This window comes from Macrobrachium nipponense, chromosome 39 (assembly GCF_015104395.2).
Source record: "Macrobrachium nipponense isolate FS-2020 chromosome 39, ASM1510439v2, whole genome shotgun sequence".
Classification (NCBI taxonomy): domain Eukaryota; kingdom Metazoa; phylum Arthropoda; class Malacostraca; order Decapoda; family Palaemonidae; genus Macrobrachium; species Macrobrachium nipponense.
Window position 1 is genome coordinate 2,465,036 of NC_061099.1, and position 17,721 is coordinate 2,482,756.

Genomic DNA, 17,721 nt, shown 5'->3' on the forward strand with positions numbered 1-17,721 from the left:
CGCCGTGGCGAGTAGACATCGCCCTTACGTTGGCGTAGTTTTTCGTGTGTTGATCTTCTGTTTATTACAGCAGACTGGACATCGTATTATCTCTGCGATTTCTGCTACTTTATATAATCAAGAGGTGATTTTGTTTGGCATTTATTCTGATTATAAATTTTTTTTTTTTTTTTTTTTTTTTCTTCTTTTTTTTTTTTTTTTTTTTTTTTTTTTTGCAAAATCTAAAGCCTAGGTCTATACCTAAGTAGATACCATAGAATATCATCGGTGATCTGAGTGATAATATTAACATTCGAATTAGGCCCTTTTTAGTATCTCTCTCAAGAGATATTTCGCCAAAAAGAACTTGCCGGAAGCCAATTTCACAGAGCTCGTATTTTCAAAAGGATGTAGGCCTATTCCAGTATCAAGATATGCCTACAACAAGAATTGACTATCACAATATATGGAACTTGCAATGTTCGTAAGTTATATTTGCAAGTTAATAAAATATGTACACGTTTGAATTCTACGAAAACCTATGTTCTGAAACAAAGTTTGGAGAAGAATTCATTCTAACTTAGGCCCAACGACACATACTTTAGAAAAATAACGAGAGGACTAAGTAACCCCGCAGACATAATTGCTGACCTGTCAACCATTGACTTTGGCTGCTACGAGCACATATCAAAAACCGTTACGAAGTAGAAGTTGATAGATAGATCAAAGCTAGTTTTTATTTTGCAGGTCTGCTAGCCGGAATTGACTTGTAGGGACAATGAACAAATATTTACTTAAGTGCCAATGCTTTTCTTATATTGCAACAAAGTTTATATATATATATATATATATATATATATATATATATATATATATATATATATATATATACATACACACACACACACACACACACATATATATATATATATATATATATATATATATATATATATATATATAGCATAATATATATATATATATATATATATATATATATATATATATATATATATATATATATATATATATATACACGTGTGCGCGTGTGTGTGTGTGTGTATATATATATATATATATATAGATATATACACCAAACAAAATATATTATATATAATAATATATATATATATATATACATTATTATAATATTATAGTATATATATAATTATATATATATATATATATATTATGAATGTCTTTTTACTGTAATACAACAGTATTTTATAAGATAAAAGACCCATAAAACACTATTTGAACGTTGCAACCACATATTTCGCGCAATTCCTTATGTGTTCAGGAGCACAGAAGGAAGTGCTCGAAATATGACTGGTTGCCACGTTACAGTGGCTTTATTGGGCCATTTATCTTCATATATATAGTATATACTAGATATATTTATCTCTATATATATATATATAATATATATATATATATATATATATATATATATATATATATACACACACACACACACTACCGAAACATGTATAAGGCGAAAATATATATATATATATATATATATATATATATATATATATACATATATATATATATATATATATATAAATACATACATACATATAGTTAGTAGAGGAAAAGACCCCATATAGACTCCACTTTTCTAGCCCCACCCCCCACCCCCCCAAGGGGCGTGGCTAACCCCCTCCCCCCTCCTGATTGGCTCATGTACGTACGTGAGGCCTAAAAAGGGGCGGGGCAACCCCCAAAAGGGGCGTGGCCACCCCGACCCCATATAGACTCCACTTGTCTGGGGGGTGTGGCCACCCTGACCCCATATAGACTCCACTATTCTGGGAGGCGGTGGCCACCCTGACCCCAAATTGACTCCATTTGTATTATAAGCTCATGTAACGTACATGGAGCTCATAATTGACTCTATGTATGATAAGTTTTTTCATGTACGACATGAGCTCATAATTGACCATCCATTTGTCTTACAAGCTCATGTACGTATCATGCCTCATATTAGGGGGGCGTGGCCTCCCCCTAAACCCAAATCGACTCCACTTTTCTACCCATGTGACGTCACATAACTATAAGGGAATAAAACCATCCTGTCAACCACCCCTCCACTATTCTGGGGGGCGTGGCCACCCTGACCCCAAATTGACTCCATTTGTCTTACAAGCTCATGTACGTACATGGGCTATATTAGGGGGGCGTGGCCTCCCCTAACCCCAAATCGACTCCACTTTTCTACCCCTGTGACGTCACATAACTATAAGGGAATAAAACCATCCTTTCAACCCTCCACTATTCTGGGGCTGGGCGTGGCCCCCCTGACCCCCAACATAATTGACTCCATTTGTCTAACAAGCTCATGTACGTACATGAGCTCATATTAGGGGGGCGTGGCCTCCCCTAACCCCAAATCGACTCCACCTTTCCTACCCCCTGTGACGTCACGTAACTCTAAGGGAATAAAACCATTCTTTCAACCCCTGACATACCCCCCCCCTGTGACGTCACGTAACTCTCCGGGAAATAAAAGAAAAAAAAACCGACATTTCAAACCATCACCCCAAATTGACTCCACCTTTCCTTACCCCCTGTGACGTCACGTAACTCTCCGGGAATAAAAACCAACATTTCAACCCCTCACCCACCCCTTAAATTGACTCCACTATTCTACCCTGTGACGTCACGTAACTCTCTGGGAATAAAACCATTCTTTCAACCCCTGACCCCAAATTGACTCCACCTTTCCTACCCCCTGTGACGTCACGTAACTCTACGGAATAAAACAAAAACCAACATTTCAACCCCTCACCCCACATTGACTCCACCTATTCTATGTACCAACTGTGACGTCACGTAACTCTCTGGGAATAAAACCATTCTTTCAACCCCCGACCCCTAATCCCCAAAATTGACTCCACCTTTCCTACCCCCTGTGACGTCACGTAACTCTCCGGGGAATAAAAACCAACATTTCAACCCCTCACCCCAAATTGACTCCACTATTCTACCCTGTGACGGTCACGTAACTCCTCTGGAAGGGAATAAACCATTATTTCAACCCCTGACCCCAAATTGACTCCACCTTTCCTACCCCCTGTGACGTCACGTAACTCTACGGGCAAGGTAATAAAACCAACATTTTCAACACCTCACCCCAAATTGACTCCACTATTCTACCACTGTGACGTCACGTAACTCTCTGGGAATAAAACCATTCTTTCAACCCCCGACCCCAAATTGACTCCACCTTTCCTACCCCCGTGACGTCACGTAAACTCTCCGGGAATAAAAACCAACATTTTCAACCCCTCACCCCAAATTGACTCCACTATTCTACCCCTTGTACGTCACGTAAACTCTCTGGGGAATAAAACATTCTTTCAACCCCTGACCCCAAAAAATTGACTCACCTTTCCTACCCCCTGTGACGTCACATAACTCTCCGGGAATAAAACCAACTTTCAACCTAAAAACCGACACCTTTCACCCCCACCCAACCCCAATTGACTCCACTTTTCTACCCCTGTGATGTCACGTAACTCTACGGGAAATAAAACTTGACCCCACCCCGACCCAAATAGACTCAGTTCACTGTTTTTTGCGACTCATGTCCCCTTTAATTGTTTTCAAAGTAACCGGGACGTTTACCTCATCCTCCTCCTATAAAATCTCTAAATTTATATATGCACATTGCGAATATACTCTCTCTCCCTCCCTCCCTCTCCCTCTCTCTCTCAGCCGTTACATTTTGTTTTATATATATATACACAGCTGCTTAGATATTCAGAGTATCATGATAAAAGGATATTTGGCGACTGACTTCATCCACATGTGATATCTCCCCCAATAACCATATCAGAGTCAATGTTATCTGATGATGAATCACGCACACACACACACATATGAAGAAACCGAGCCTTATCGCCATATTTGCCCAGCTGACTTCACGCCAACGTGAAAATTTTATTTTTCATAGAATTTGAGTCATAACTCTAGGTGGCGAACACAAGGACAAAGGTACACATTTCAATTTTGTTTATTTATTATACCGAGTTGAAAGAGGTTGAAAATCAAATTACAGACGGAATTGTTATTTTATATTTATAACCAATCCTAACAAATACAGGGAATGAATTAATATTCCATACAAATACATACATTAGAAAAAAAACTGTACAAACAGAAGCGATAATATGCGCATTCGCTTTTTCAAAAACAATACTTCAACGAAACATACTACGGCTACTATATATTTTCTAACCTGTTCCTTCACATCACAGCCCTTAGTATATACCACAAACATCTTCTCCAGCACTTTCCCGACCGTGTATCGAAGACGACGACGTTTCATCTAACACCTCAAAGCTTTTAAATTTAGCTAACAAGTTTTTCATATATAAATCTTCCACACACCTTTCCTCCAACAGGGATAAATTCTTTTTCATTAGAGGCCACGCAGCATATTTTACCAATTTTGCTCATTTCATCACTGAATGTAGCTACACAGGTAAATATTGATTCAACCAAGTCGTATTAACCAGTCCGCTCTGACCGTGCCAGCGGGAAAGATAACATATTTGACATAGTCATACGATGATTTAAATAATTCTTCCTTCAATTTCTTGACCGAAGAAAAAAAGTGATTGACCCTCATCTGTTTGGTATCTCTGCCCAAACGATCGGCGTGATCTTCATCTTTGGAATAAGCCACGCTCTTTTGCGCGTATTCATTATCTTCAATGGGGGCACCAATACCGTATTGTGTTAATAAGGTAGCTATGGTGGGTAGATCAACTTCTTCGTCGCATTCCCAAGATGTGATATTTTCAGGTCTTTTCACAATGGCGGACCCTTCAATACCCCTATCACGAAGACAGCATATGATGCACCAGTGCGAGAATATCGAAAGAAACCTGCCAATTCGGCATATGGATAAGCTCGAATGACGTCCGCCACAACACCGTAATTCCTGCATGTCACACAGTTAGTGGCCACTACTAGACACATATTCCTCTTCCTGAACTTATTTTCGGACAAGTTCCCGAAAACTAACTTGCAAGAGGAGGCTGATGAAGCCATGGCGGGAGAGTTCACGTCTTGATGTGACAATCCTTCAAAGAGATAATGAACTACGAAAGCCCCGCTACCCAAGACCCCTTTTATCACAATCACTGATTACAAACCTGTTGTGACGAAGCAATCAAGCCTCTCCCAGCAATGATTCAGACTAACATGAATAAACAAGTCTTATCATTCCCTAGCGCTAAACGGTCAGGCCACACATGGACTCATTTTATCAAAATCAGTATCACTCCAGTCATGTTTCTCGCAGACACGAATAAACAAGCCTTATCATTTCCTCACGACAAAGGCCGTCCACACACACACACACACACACACACACACACACACACACACACACACACATATGACTCATATATAAAACTTCCACACATCTTTCCTCCAATGGGGATAAATTCTATCGCTACAAGGCATGAACTTCATCTTTGGAATACAATACTTCATCGAAACACCATATGTCACACCTGATTATTACTTCCCAACTGAACACCATAAATACAACCGACAAGGGAAAATTGATGTTATTCCTTACCCAAAGTGTATAGAGTAAGTGCAACACAAGAGAACACACCGACCCTCCGTCCCTACAAGTAATTCCTTCTCTTGACCGAAACGTCATTTCCCTCCGTCACTATTCAGTAAGTAGCATATAAAACACTTTCCATTTACTTGAACATATAGTATAGTAAATATTAAAAACAGCAATAAGATTCATCTGTATATGGAATAGATATTCTTATAAAATAATGTACCCGTTGAAAGAAGCGGAATATATAAAAAACAGTCATATTCCTCCCTTTCAGATATGGGAAATAACTCTAGTAGTGAACTGTCAGCCGACGAAGTAGCCACTCAAGTCAGACACCATTACTATTATTTGGTTGTTGGAGCCCCAAACTCATTTATTAGGAAGGTGAAAAACGGGTCATGACCATGAAGCAGGAGAAGAAGAAGAAGTAGCAGGAGATGCAACAACTACCATTGGCAGCCCACAACAGTGCAACCCCGATCAAACTTCGCCACCACCCACTACTGAAGGAAACGAGCAACCCGGTGAGTATGTAAAGAAAAACGATGTGTTATATATTTATTTAAATAATAGTTCCTGATTCCATAGAAACACGCACTCTTTTTCTCCGTTTCCCTGTTTTTCCGTTCAACAAATGCATTATGGGCATAGTAAAAAACACCTATATAGTTATTCATAAGGATTTATTGACCACAAAATAAAGAGTTTACAAATTCAATACACTAATCGCGTCAGACCGTCTCAGCAGCATCCCAATATAACTTCCACGTGTATCCTTATTTAACCTGAATATGCCGAAAAACGTTTAAGAGGAAACGACTAAGACGTCTTAGCAGTTTAACACCGACGTTCATGGGCGAATGATTCTCACAGCTCATCCTGAAATAAGTAAAAAAGTTATGTGATTGAAGGGGTATGATACATATATAGAATATATCCTTAATAGAAATGTAAATGGAGTAATATAAAAATCAAAGAAAAATATGCATTTACCTTAGTTGTTCAAGATGCGGAGACATTCCTTGTACGTAATAGCACGTTTGACCCCCGACTCCAATGTGAACATTTAAACTTTTTTCAAATATTTAAAATAATATCCCGTTATCCATTTATCATTACCTCCCAAACGAGTGAATGAGAATACATTTTGTATTAAGGATATTACTGCTTTCACACCACGGTGACTCACGCAATGAACAAAAAAAACTAACGTAAAGACCGCACTTGTACGATTTATCAGGTTGTATTTGTTTTATTAGGCGATAGAGGTATATTCGGGATGCGCATATTAATAAAATTTAGAGAAGTCATTCGAATAAACTTTTGGAATTTATACGTACTATCAAAAAGAAGATTATATTTCTAGGTGATTTTTCCACGTAAAAACATACCCAATGACCAACAATATTAATATCAGTAGACGAAGATAATGTATTAGATATAAAAACTAAGGTTTAATTCTACTTTATGGCAATGTCAATAATCCTACTTCATCCGAAGCGAACACACCTAAATATTTAACCCGGCCCTTGGACACCGAGCGAACCTTTTAAACTTATTTCAATTTCTTTTGTATCCATTCCATTTAACCCCTAACATCACACTGAATAACCCTATCCGCATCCACCGTTAAAATACCCTTGGTATCCCCAAAAAGTAAAATAATGCAAGGGCTAGGCGTAGCCGTACCCAGCCTGATCGATATTCGCAGGTTTGCCGAAATTTCCACTGGCATGGAATCTTCAACATCTTCCCACCACAAAATTAAGCAGTAAATAGCTCTACCATTTTTAAAACTATCATAAGTGATCAGATTATCACCGCCACCCCCTATACTTTTCTGCGTCTCGTGATATAATTGCATGATGGTATTAGGGAAACTACATTGAATATTATATACCGTATTCCCATTAACGGTAATATGTATATTATTTAAATCGAAAGATTGAAAATATAGACTATTGTCGCGTAATCACCTGAAAATGTTTCCATATCAATCATGGCCAATGTGATTTTTTTCAGGTATAACAACTGTTAAAAGGCTGATCAATTAAAATCGAATTTTCATTTTGCCCAATAACGTATGTCTTGTATAAAGTCTTATCAATATATATTGTATAGGATTAAACTGCTATCGCTTCATTTAAAGCGACATTGCGTTATAATGTGGGGTAACTCTATCGATCCATAATTTAGCCTTTTCTATATTCAGCACATTTAAATGTCCGTCTGTGTGGGCGCCCATAACCCAGTTATTATTCGCTAATTCGAGTCTAAGTCTCAAATCAACCGAATCCAGTAAATACATTGTCTATAGTCGCTATATCCAAAAGAAGTGGAAATATGTATGCACGCCCCTCGTTTAATGTCACCCATAACTTTCGTCTCCCACCTGCTTGTTTGACCGAAGGTATTGGCAGTAAATTGCCGAGTTACCCACCCCGTGTGTTACAATGATAGTCATCGTATAAAAATCCCGCCCGGCCGGTGGTAGGTAATGCAGAGGGTTTTATCATTTTCAACATTTTGATATATGATTGATAGTTAAATACCGGACAGGATTCCACCAACTTTTCATTCAAGAAAACGGAAGCGGATTTAAATAATGTATTACTAATACCATTAACGACAGACACATGGACATCATCCGCTAATTGCGTGTTTTCCCTATCTATGATATATAATTCTAAAGCTATACTTGACAAATCTAAGAAAGAACCTCGCCACCCCATTAACGCGAAATTGCTATATATTATCAGATAAGAGCTTGATTTATGGAAATATTACAAGGTGTAAAATCCAGTCTTTCCTTTGAATTAATTGAAGTTTCAATAATTCTCCGTCTATTAACATTCGGGAACAATTCTGATATACCCGCAATATACGATGAAACAGGAACTTGATTACCAGTTCCGGGTATGTTAGGAACTACGCCTAGCCATGTTTGTGTTTATATAATTTTAGATGAAGGGTAGAACGAGTGCGTACCCGCCGAATGTCAATTGATGAATGAGTTACAAAAGATCGTACACGTCCTTATTATATTTACTCCTAGATTTAACTCGTGTGCCCTTCCTCTTCCTCCGTTTTTTTTTTTTCTTTCCTCCCACACTCGACCGTCTAACTAATCGTTTCACTGTTTTCTTCCGTCTCGTTCTCCTTCTTCCAGTACCGCTTAAAATTCGTTGTCCAGTAGTTTTGAGGGCCCTTATACCATTTCGTTTTATGGATTCTTTTAAAGGTAAACCGCTGTTTACCATATCAGATAACACAGATCTACCGAATTCATTAACTGAAGGTTTCGCGGCATTAAATAGAAAAGGAAGCACTTTCCGTGCAACGCCACTTACGGCCGAAAAAAAAAACCGCTTCCCCTTCTTTGCGGCCGGGATAGAAACGGAAAATATCCTCAAATCCGCTCCTCTCCTTAATAAAGAGGGTCTGATAAAAATAGTTTTTTAAATTCCGCCTCTGAAGGAGGCGCGAATAACACTCTCATTTTACTGTTTATACTATTCCCAAACAATTAAGTGGAACTTGATTCGCAAGTTCTAGTTCACATCGAGGGTGTTACGATCACGAATAAGGAATGCCAAGGGTGAACATCGAATTAATTTATACGCACCTATTCATCTAATTTTCCCTCTAGGTTTTATACGGAGCAGGCAAGTAACACTCGAGTCTTTAGTGAAATGTAAAAGGTGACCATTTTGATCCGTGATAAGAATAGAAATCTGATCCAAGATGTTCGTGTTCAACATTTGTAGACTGTATTAATGTATTCCTTTTCCTCTACCACCATTGCTAAAGTAAAACAGTCCAATATATTTACTAGTCTCCGCCAAAAATCGTCGGTTGAAACTATATCCGTATACACATATATATAATCTACCCCACAATTATCAGGTAGAGAATCAAGGGAAATGTGTTCATTCAGTTCACGCCCGCCATATATTCATAACCGGTATTAATATAAGAAAACCTAATAATTTCGCGGCTTTTCCGCTAAATTTGACATATATACTTTTAACGTCCCCCGTTCTCAATTTCTCTCTCTTGATACGTGGTATAGTAATTCTCCTTAAATCTTCATCCCAATGAAATATACCGTACTATTAAAATAATTTATGAAATTATCACCGTAATAAACTTTCAATAATCATACACGTCCTTATTAAGAGCTCTACGAGTCTCTCATATCCCCCGCTAACATTGCTATTCTCGGTCTATACAAAATATGTATGCCTATCACGTTTATGACGCTCTGTAATAAATTCGAGAGTGAATAAATCATCTTTGGATAATATAGCGTAATAACTCCACCCCGGGAACATGATCGAAGCTAAACCTACTTCATATTCAACCCCATTAGGTAATAATATAGGTGTAGGTAATCTATTGGCAAATTTCGAAGGTGTATTTTTGGTATACGTGTCTAAACAGCCGAGACTGCTCAAATATATGGTGTGTTCACCAGCCATGTCGGTTAAAAATACTATGACGGGTATATGTCACGTATGGTATTTATAAGAAAAGTTCGATAGCGTTTTATCTAGGTCTTATATGCAGACTGCACGATAGAACCCCATTTTCAGTAAACATTATTTCTTCACCGTTTTCTGATCCCGAGACATCGATAGTAATGTAATCCAATACGTCAATGGTATTTAAAGGTTTATTAAATGGCATTATTTGCGGACCTTTTACCACATGCACATCCTAACGTGAAGCAGGCTCTAAGAGATTAACCATTTTATCAACCCAAGATGGTAGGTTGAACGATACCCGAATACAGGTTAAACGTATTCAAACGCCTTGCATGGAATATAATTTCTATTTCTACCGTGATGAGGTCTCACGCACCCGAACTGTATATTAAATACCTGACTTTTTCATTGAAACCAAACATATTAGCTGCTTTAGCACTGAGTTTAATCGTAATGGAATCAATCATATCAACTTTGGCCGCTCCTGCATCGATATGTGGAATGCTCATTTTCTTCGTGTCATCATTCCATGAGAATAAACCGTCCCTGCGGATAGCTCCGCGAATATGCTCACCGTAAAATTCAGATAATTGTTCAATAATTTGCGTATTAAACGCTCTAGTCATGACATTCATATCACCACCCAACAAACCCGAAATGGACTTATAAATATACGTATAAACGCGTTTCCCATCTGGACTCGTTATAGATCGCGTTAAATTGAATAGTAAATCAACGTCTCCTGGTTTTAATAGCGTAATATAATTTCCGGGAGAATACTCCCACTAGCCCCACTTCATATTCCACTCCTTTCGGTAATGATATAGGGACGGCTAACCTATTGGTAAATTTACACGCCCGATTTTCTGGAAATGTACCTATACAGGCATTGCTATTCACGTATATGATGTGATCGCCACACATGTTGAATGTAGACTGTATGACTAACAATGGGCATCGGGTTTATAATATATGTACATAAAAACCTCCACGTTCATGTTATGTCACACCATATTCATAAATTTATCACACAGATTGTCACGTCATTAAAGAAAATGTCCAAGCCTCTAACCGCCATGATGAATCATCCTCACCACCCTCCGATCCAGGTAAAATATTATTATTATTATTATTATTATTATTATTATTATTATTATTATTATTATTATTATTATTGCGGTTTTTGCAGTTATTATTATTATTATTATTATTATTATTATTATTATTATTATTATTATTATTATTATTATTATTATCATACACGTTCACTCCGGTGCTTATTTAAAATGATCTTTACAGATCCCTTCGCTGAAGACTTCCCATTAGATGAAGATTTGATGGGGAGTAATAATAATAATGAAGCATCGCGCGTTGGTGGAGGTGTAGGAACCAGAAGGGAATCTTCACTCACGAGGGAAAGAACGGAGGGTAATAAGGTAGTGAGTACCATTCATTATGCGGCTGCAGTAGGGTCACACATTGACGTGGCAATGAAGTTAAGTAGTAGCATAGCCCGATTACGCGAAGATGTGCACAGTAACTTCCTTGAAAGAGGTATTCGCTCGGCTATGCTATACTTGTGCGTTATTATCACCAGCGTGAGGATGCTAGGCGACATGAATGAAAAAAAGTGCTTTTTATGTATGTACTCCACCCACCCTCACTACGATTGACTCGATCTATGACTCCCTGGAGGAGGCTATTGAGTTTATAGCTAATAACTTGGAAGAGAGACTCAACCGTACTGAGGGTTCGGGTTGGTGTATGACCTCGCTGGATAGGGTTGAACTTCATATCACGCGGCGTGAGTTAGTGAATATTAATAACTTCAAGGTGTATCCCAAGGAGTCCGCGGTAGTGATCAGGTTATCAATATTCAGTCCGGGTACAACTGTGTCGTTACAGCGTTAGAAGCGTACGTTGTACTCCGGGATAACCCTCCCACACGTATTAACAACCTCCCTCGTGTCTTAATGAGGAGGATGGGGAGGGGACAATTTAATATCAAACATCGCCACATATGCCGTTGACCCATGACTCTTCCAAACATTAGAAAAGGGGAATAACCTCAACATATATCTGTATAAATTATGTGAATTAGTCATGGGAAAACAGCGGAAAAAAACATTGGACGGTACATCTGGCGAGGAAAGGTGGTAACCCCCACAAGCCCTCATTTGGTCACGTTTGTTATTAATCACTGACGACCACGTCGCGTTGATTAAGGATATGTTGGCATTCGTGAAGTAGTTCCGACACGGATTCAAGCAGGGGCAGGGGCGGGGGATTGAGCACGCGGGTGGTATGTGTTACAATTGTTTGACTTTGTTTAATAGTCCCACCATCCGTGAGGCACACACACAGGCCTGTACTGCTCGAACCACTGTCGAATACCCAGAACCCGGCCAATTTAAACAGTTTACTAAAGTTAAAGCTCTGCTGCCAATCTCGCACATGGCTTTCCTGGATTTTGAGGCGTATAATATTCAACCGAAGACCGGAGAAGACGATCCAAGAATAGTATCTCGGCAGAAAGCTTTCGCTTACTGCTACGTGATCGTTGACGGTAGAACGGGGAAGGGGAATATTGTACCCATAGACTAAGTCACGGAGAGAAATGCGTTGATGATTGTTGCAGAACATGAACCGGGACTGGGCGTTATTGCGTGAACGAATGCGTGCGTATCCTTTACATATGACTCCTGAATCCACCCATAAGTTTGAAGTGAGCACTCATTGCGAAGGATGTAACGTCGAATTCAAGACTGGAGTCACGAAAATGCGACATCAAGCTCATGTTTTGTGGCACGGGACAACTTTGTGTGTGCACTGTGTCAACAGTGTAATTTGAATATGCAATTTAAGGAGCCAACTTTAACAGTGTTCGTACACAAATTGTCATATGACATGCGCCCTGGTCTTGAAAGAGGCGGGGGCTCAGCATGATTTTGAAATTCTGAAACGCGAGGGTAGTAAATTTTACTCGGCCAGATCGGGCAATCTGAGATTCGTGGATAGCAACAACGTGATTAGGGGGACCCTTTCTAGTCTCGCCTCGAGTCATATCAAACAGAAAGGTTCCCTCGAAATCGCACGTCAGTTGTTAATCCAGTATTCTCAGGATTGTCTCGATTTAGTTTTGGGTACGGGTAAACAGTACTACCCTTATGATTATGTGACGGGTTTCAATATCCTGCGAAAGCCCGGCATCCCTTCTCGAGAGTGTTTCGATTCGGAACTTACGGGAGAAACCCTTTCCAGCGGGGGCTATGCACACGTGGTCAAGGTTTGGAACGCCGCTAATTGCACCAATCTTCTAGATTACACCATTTTGTATTTGTTTATGGATGTGGGATTATTAGCCGACGTTTATTTAGCTTGGAGGAAGGCTGCCATGGCGCAATTCGGACTAGACCCCGCCCGTTACCTGACTTCTACCTCTCTCTCACTCGATGCTTTCCTATATTCCTCTAAAATTCGTCTCCCCCTCATTTCGAATGGTGAACTCTATCAATTAATTTGTAAAAACATCCGCGGCGGTTTTTGTAGTCTAGTTCGAAGGCAATGCGTAGCTAATAATCCAGAGTTAAATCCCAGTTTTAGGGTGGGTGATCCTCAATCGTATATATTATACGTTGATTTCACCAGTTTGTATCCCACAGTTATGAGTAAATACAAAATGCCCTTGGGTGAAATAACTGAACTTTCCCTGTCGAATTAGAAAGTTTTGTCGCTAGCGATATTACCGCCATTGATTCACAGGGTGAATACGGTTATTTCATACTGCTCGATACCAAACCAGTTAGACGGGATGTTGCTCTACAAACAGATGATCTCCCAGGATCTATCGCCCTATAGTAAAAACCTGATGAATAAGTTCAAGGTGAAGCTACCCAAGTTGACGGGTACGCATTTACCCATGCGTAATCACTTGATCTGTCTTCCCTTATTACAAACGTTGATAAGGCTCGGTCTCGAAGTTGATGTAATAAGAAAGTGTACAAATTCAAACAGGATTTTTATTTTATTTGAGGGAATATATTCTGGAGAAGGCCGAAAGGCGTGCTAAAGAGACCGATCCGGACAAGAGGAACACAATCAAAATCATAATGAACGGTCTTTTCGGTGTTACTATTAAAAATTCATTGAATTATTCTACCCGAACTGTCGTCACCACCGTGAAGCCTCTCTCCTCAGGAATGTGTCCAAACACGTACAAGTCTTTGGAAAAACTGGGTAACGACAGGTACATTGTAAAACCATTGCAAAGAGTCTGTTATGCTGAATCCCCGATTTATATTGGTTTCAGTATACTAGACATGGCGAAGGATATGATGTATCGGTTCTATTACGACGTTCTTCGAAAGCAGTATGGACACCGAGTTCAGCTCCTGTATACCGACACTGACAGCTTGATCTTTTCCCTGGTGACTGATAACCTCAATCGGGAACTGAAGGGTGCGCTCAAACCCTACATGGATTTGAGTAATTTCCCCAAAACTCACGAATTGTATGATGAGTCACGTAAGGGGGAACTCGGGTTAGTGAAGGTTGAAACGGGGCTGAACTCATGAGGGAATTCATCGGCGTTAAACCTAAAGTTTATTCGTATCTGACGGAAACTAGTCGTAGCAACACCTTGAAAGGTGTACAAAGGTGCCGGCAAAAGACCATTCCACATGACCAGTATCGAGCTGTAATCGAAAGAATGAGATTACTTATACTCGTGTGCACAATTTGCAAAGAGTAGGAGGCACGATGTGTCATACGAGCCAGCGAAAGTATCTCTCTGTCCTTTAGAGGACAAGATATTATGTGACACCTTATAAATCGTTGGCGTATGGACATCCAGACATGGGGTGGAGGAGGGTATAGCGGAGGAGGAGGAGGAGGAGGAGCTAGAGAGGGTAGTGGTGGCGCCGGTAGTAGCGGCAATCTCTCCAATTTTAAATATTCCCGCTCCTAGCACCTCGAGAATTCCTACTCCTCCTATTCCTCCGACCCTACATCCATCACATCATTTCCCACGGGTGAAAGGATGTTCAAAACGTCGAAGAGAGAATAGTAAAATATACAATGTTAATTCCCTCTCTCTCTTCGACGTCTTTGACTTCTCGACGGGAAATGGTTCCACCCTCTCCTCCAGTTAAACGGGGTCGTATCACACCTTGACCGCCGGGTGTCATAGTTTATATATTTTACATATATTTTATCTTATATTCTATATTTTAATATATTATATTGTATATAATGTATTTTTTTATTTTTATAATCATATACACAGTTAGTTTTTTATATTTTGAATTATTATATTGTATTTTTATTATACTTCGCATTTTTATTTTTACTGTACGGTTCTATTTTTATATTGTAGGAAAAACAAAAACCTGTATGTATTTCATTATGGAAATTAAACAAATATTATTGCCGTCAACTTCCATTCACCCTAATTATTATTAAGGCTTGTATATAAAAAGGAGCGCGTAAAGTACACACCTATAGTCTTAAACGCGCTAACATCATGGCCGCGACAGGTCCCTTCCCTGGGCAGTTGTTAGACCCACCCGTTCGCTAATCCCGCTCGTATTATCATCGCGGGGTTTAGTAACAGTGGCAAGTCCGTCCTATGTCAAAAAATCATTGACTCTATGAACGCGTTTCCATACATTTTATATTGCGGGGTATCTGAACACCCCCTCGAAACGCATCCCTCAATAGGTCCCAAAATTTAAAGTATCCAAAGAAATTTTAAATCCCTTTGATTACGCTGAAAAGGGGGAGACGGAGGTTAATAAAGGTCTATTATTCATACTCGATGATTGCTTCCTCGAGGCCAGTGATAATAAATTTGTGACTAATGCCTTCACAGCGGGACGTCATTCATCTATTTCAGTTATATTCATAACGCAGAATATGTTTCATTCAGGAAAGTTTTAGTAGAAGTATAAGCTTGAATTGCTCACATTATATTCTAATGAAAATCGTGATTTTAGTCAATTGAAACTTAGGTCGGCAGTTATTTGGCCGTCAAAAAGCTTCAGCCTTTTCGGACATATATAAAAAGGCCCTATCACATAACCGCTATGGTTATTTGTTAGTAGACTTCGCTCCGTCAACACCTGACGTGTTACAGCTCCGAACTAATATTCTGGGTGAAACGGAATATCAAATAGCTTACCAATATGGATAAAGAACGGATAAAACTGCTAAAAACTTTGTACGGAGATGCACGGGGTGTGGGTAGTTTCAGCGGGGTGGACTCTTTATTCAGAGTAGCGAAAAATCTGAATAGCCAAATTACTCGTGAAAATGTTAAAGAATTCTTACGTGGACAAAAGTCTTACACACTGCATAAAGTCACTCGAAAAAAATTCCCCAGAAGAAAAATCATGTCACCTAAACCGAGAGTAATAGCGAGCACCGATTTAGCTGATATGTCCAAATTAGCTCGGTATAATAATGGGTTAAATATTTGCTAGTCTTTATTGACGTGTTTTCCAGATATCTACAAATTGTTCCCTTGAAAAAAGAAGGATGGTGTTACTATGCGTCGCGCTTTGAAGAAGGTTATCGAATCTACCGAATTTTTGGGAATTTCACGTTTGAATAGCGATGAGGGTAGGGAATATTATAACAAACACGTCAGAGAATATCTAGATAGTAAAAATATAAAATTATATAGCGTTTATTCGAGAGAAATAAAATCCTCTATAGCTGAAAGAGTCATAAGGACTATTAAGGGTCGTATATATAGAGATCTCACACATAAGAATACCTTAAAATACATTAACGTCTTGCGCGACATTGTTCAGAGTTATAATCATACCCCCATAGAAGTTTGGTCGCACACCCCGCAAGAGGTTCACGCATTAACGGATAGAGATGACATTGAACGTCAATTCTCGAGCATGTATAAAAAAAAGGCTGTTCTCGTTAATCCTCCCGCCATTTCGCTCTTGAATGTTGGAGACGTTGTACGTATGCCGATGAGCGTCGCAAAACGCAATTTTTAGGAGGGGATATACAATTCAAAATACTCTGGAAATTTTTAAAATCCGAAAAGTGGATACAAGGCAAAATCCGGTCGTATACTTCTTGGAAGATTTAGCGGGTGAAGAAATAAAGGGCGTATTTTATCGTTAAGAATTAATTCGCACAAATCTACCAGAAAACGTATGATATCACTATTCTGGGAAGGAGGAGGAAAGATAATAAAACTCAATATTACGTTCATTGGAAAGTTATCCGAGTCAATTCAATTCCTGGGTTGATGATCTCAAATTGTACGATATTGAACCGTAAGCAACCTTTAATACGTAAAAATAAAAAACTTTATTTTATTCATCTCTGTTTATCACCCAGTGAAAGAAGTAAAGTTATTCCCATCTTAAACGGTGGTTTGGTGTCTACTCTCTCGGAAATTTTTAGAAATTTTCTTTGTGGTAATCTAACTCAAGATGAAGTTTATTAAACACTTAGAAATTGTAGACGAGAAATTCATCTTGTGTCCTTGAAACAACGTCCATATCTAAGAAGAAAAAATATACTGAAAAGTCGTAAAGGGGGACTATTCTATCGGTTTTATTGCCTATTGCTGCGAGTTTGGTAGGGAGTCTTTTTAATTGAAAATGAAGGAGTTTTACGTTATCCCTGCCATTA

The 17,721-nt window shown here is 38.9% G+C and overlaps 1 long non-coding RNA gene across 1 annotated transcript in view; it reads left to right on the forward strand.

The window, feature by feature from the left end:
* LOC135210485 (uncharacterized) overlaps positions 1-17,721 on the forward strand; it is a 44,604-nt gene continuing 26,883 nt past the window's right edge. Inside the window, exon 1 of the long non-coding RNA XR_010313513.1 lies at positions 1-124. This is a non-coding gene — a long non-coding RNA (uncharacterized LOC135210485). The remainder of the gene's footprint in view (positions 125-17,721) is intronic.